We start from the raw sequence: 4,162 nt of genomic DNA on the forward strand, positions 1-4,162 counted from the left end.
AAGTACGTTTGCTTTGACTCGATAGACACGAGGCGGAATTGGAATGGTGGACTGAAGCTTTCGAAAATAGAAATTTACAAAAAGATTCATTTGTCACTTTAGTGGCCGGCTTCCGAAGATAGAAATCTCCGCAAGTCGATCAGTTGAAAGGGTTGTCTTAAGTTTATTTGCAAAAGACGGTTTGAGTTTGAGTCGGCTCGGAAAGCAGTGTATTGTTTCCCAAGACGGTTTTGAAATTCAAAATTGTATGTTTTGAAAATCGAGTTTGAAATGTTTGAAGAGGTCTCGGGGACGGTGCATGGTCCTCGGGATCTCGAAAGTATCTCGAGAAAAGGGTGTGTGCTTTTCTCGGGTTTTGAAAGAGCCATTGTCGGCACGAAACGGGTTAAAATCCTTGTCTAGACGCGGCGATTATAACGGCGTAAAAAGGTGATTTTGAAATGGTTATACAAAACCAGGTTTGAAAATCGTCATTACGACGGCCTAGAAAGGCGATTTGAAATGGTTATACAAAACCGAGTTTAAAAATCGTCATTACGACGGCCTAGAGAGGCGTGCATCGGTCGGCGAAAGACCGAGGTTTTAAATGGCCATTATAACGGCGTAAAAAGGTGTTTTGAAAGTTTGAAATGACACGGAAGAACTTATGATCAAGTAGCACATAAGCACTCACAGTTTCATTATATTATGCATTATGCTGACACGGGTTTTGGCTTAAAAGGGTGGGTTACACACCAAGCAATCAAACCCCGATTTGCGAGAGGGATACCAATCCAAACTAAATGGGTAAGGAGGGTGCCCTAGCCTCGTGCTCGAAAGTGATGAAAGCTCTTTGACGAAACAGAAATGTGTAACGTCAATGGTATGCTTGACTCAATCAGGATTCGAAACGCGGGGATGAGAAAACTCACGCTGATGGGACGAGCCAATTGGTCGAAAAGGGTTAGGTTGTGAGCCTGGACAAGGAAACCGACCGTGACCGTAATATCAATTAATGCGTTCCAACCAAGACCTCGTTCGAGTCTCACCATCTAGGGATCACAAACACGTAAGTGTCCTAGTATTCCCCAGCGGAGTCGCCAATCTGTGGTCATGGGCCACGTCTCGGTCTGCGGATTCAGGCCGTCTACCGGTCCGTAGACGCGGGCCACCTACAAGTCCAGTCGATCTGTGGGCATGCAGCGGTCTTTTGAAAGCCACGCTCGGCGGCGTAAAGATGCCTTCGACCGGATCGTTTTAGATCGGTCGGTTTCGTCTCGGTAAGGGTCTCGAAACGATTAGAGTTGTTCGGAGTCGCCACCAAGCATTTGTGGGATGCCTGGAACCCGTTCAAATTCCACTTTATACCTCGGTCAAATCGAAGCACAAAGTAGCGTTTTGACATAGGTACTAAAGATAAGGAAATCGTCCCTCTTTAGCATCCTATCTCTAGAATGACCCTCGTACGCCCTGGATAAGGTCGTCCACTATCCAAAGTTTCTGAGTAAGAGGTGAAGGTACGTATTAGGAAGCCCTTTAATCAGACACCCAATCCCGCCCGCGTTTAGCAGCCTCTACTGATCGATCTTGGTTGGTTGAATGCAAAAGTTGATAAAACGGTTTAAATGCATGAATGCGCATCCAATGATTTAAACCTAACATGTGAGAGCTTTCTAAGTCGGTTGATTTAATACACGTATCAAGTATAAGATGTCGAGTTGGATTAATGATTGATTTGCATGCAAGACGGAAGTTAAACATCCATTTACCTTATTAGGTTTAGGGTGCATAACATGATCCATTTGTCTTAGTAAGGCATTTTGCAAATATGGTTTGAATAGACGAATAGTCATCTGATCCGTCCTATATCCGAATCAACCGGAGTCGGGATCGTCCGGGACTAATGCTGGAAGGGAACAGGCCCTGTACCAGATGGCTATAAGAGGCGCGAGCCAGCCGGCGGTTTAAGGGGCCTCCCTCTGGTTTTGAAAATGAGAAAGAAAAGGCCGGCTTGAGGCGCGGATTAGCCAACGGTTGTATGCCGTGTTCTGACTATTTAGAAAACGTTATAAAACGTGTTAAAAATGGGTATTTGAACCCGGTTTGATTTTGAAAGGGTCGTTTAGACCGCATTTGTTGATTTGAAGAACTAGACTCGAATAATCATCATTATTTGATAATATTCGGTGTCGGGTTCGGTTTGACAAGCATGACATGAATAGTTTTGAAAATGATTATGGACTAATTGTTTTAAGTCCATTTTGAATGTAATTAGTCGGTACTCATCATCGTACCCGGGTTAAAATCCGGCATGGTATGTATAACCAAGGATGACTTTGTTTTGGTGACTAATATTTTTGTTAAAAAAATGTAAAGAAATTAAATAAAAGGCTTTAAAATACCTTTTAAATGTCATTAACCAAATATTATCACCGAAACACGGATTTAACCGTCATGGTATGAAGAACCAAGGGTGAAAAATGTTTTATGGTTAAAACATGTGAAATGAAACAAAAAGGTTTCGAAAATACTTGAAATGGTAAAAACCGATTACAAATATGAAAAATGGGTTGAGGGAAATGACTAGAACAAACACGGTTGATCTCTGGTCTGGGCACCCCATTTAGGCGCGAGCTATTTGGCGACCTAAGGGGCTTCTGCCTTAGACCAAAAATCGGTTTTGGCTCATTTATACCATGTTTTGGTTCATGTTATGCATGTTTTAGCATGTTAAAGTCATGAAACAAATGAAAACATAATAAAAGAGGATTTTTACACCCTCATACTTACATGTTTGGTTGTGGCGAGTGACCGACGTAAGTGTAGCAACTTGTTTGATCGGAAAAAACTCGGTTTAAAACCGTTTTGGTAAGTAAAGAGTGTTTTAAAAGTTTAGTGATGGTGTAGTGGTCAAATTGGTCGGACAAGTGATTTAATGCACGATGACGGTACCAAACAATGTGTAAGGCTTGTGTTTACGATCGGTAGGTCGTAAACACGCGTCGGATTGTGACTTAAGAAGTCGAGTCGAGAATTTTAAGGGAGAAAAGAGGGGGCGGACACTCGCGTGTCTCAAATAGGTGGCATTTGAGGGGTATTTATAGGAGAATGAGTGGTTGTGTGAGTTTTGAGCGACGTGGCCACCTAGGCTGCTCAAAGAGGCGCGAGACACGTCGCGGGTCTTCGAGCTGTGTTGTCGCTATCACAACAAACGGAATCATGATTTGTTCTATCCTAGGTTTTGTAGTCACATGTTTGGTACTTGACCAACATGAATCCGGGAAAACTTGGCATAGAAGGCTTGAAGATTATTTGTTTTTGTGGTTGACTCGGTTTGACTCGTTGTTGGAGTCGGGATTTTGAGTTTTCGAGTCGGTTTTTGGTCCGGTGTCGGTTTTGACTCTAGTTAGTGTCATTGCGACCTCGTCGTCGTGCATTAAACACTCCAGGTATTTTTGAAATGTTTTATTTTTGAAATCGTTTTAATTTTTCCGACGTAAAGTTTTACACAAACTGTCGATCAAACGCTTCGATCCCAAAACATGTTGTAGTCCGATAATCATCGGGTGTTTGTTGGAGTCTGAGCAGATACTGGGTATCTACACTAGGAGGTTAAATTCATCACTTATTGAAGATAATGAATTCATGTTACTTTTAAGAAAGTAAAGAGTTTACAACTTACAAAGAAATTGTTTGATTCAAGTTACCTCTGGAAAGTGATGAATATATGACTTACATGAGAGTGTTTAAGTCACAATTCAAAACAAGGCTTAGAGCCATGAAAATCCAAAATAAATTCCAAGTGAATTGTTAGATATCAAAGCTTGATTGGTGGTAAAGGGTTTTGCACTAGTTGAAATGCTTAAGTCTATTTGGATCTTCTTAGGGATTGTGTGTCATTATGATGATATATATAGCGAGTGAATCTAAAACCCATTTCTTCAATTAAAGAAGGAATGTATTCGATACATGTGATGTGTTTTATAGATTCTTACAATCCTAAGACAATGTGCAACTTAAGAGATAGTCCTAAGTAGGACATCAATGAGTTGGAGTCAACATTTTGATCATGTTATAAAACTTTTCTCGATAGGTCGAGAAGTTGTGTTTATACATGAAATTTAGTGGGAGTTACGGAAATTTTAATTACTCTTATACGTGGATGACATATTGATCATTGGGA

This window comes from Silene latifolia, chromosome Y (assembly GCF_048544455.1).
Source record: "Silene latifolia isolate original U9 population chromosome Y, ASM4854445v1, whole genome shotgun sequence".
Lineage (NCBI taxonomy): Eukaryota > Viridiplantae > Streptophyta > Magnoliopsida > Caryophyllales > Caryophyllaceae > Silene > Silene latifolia.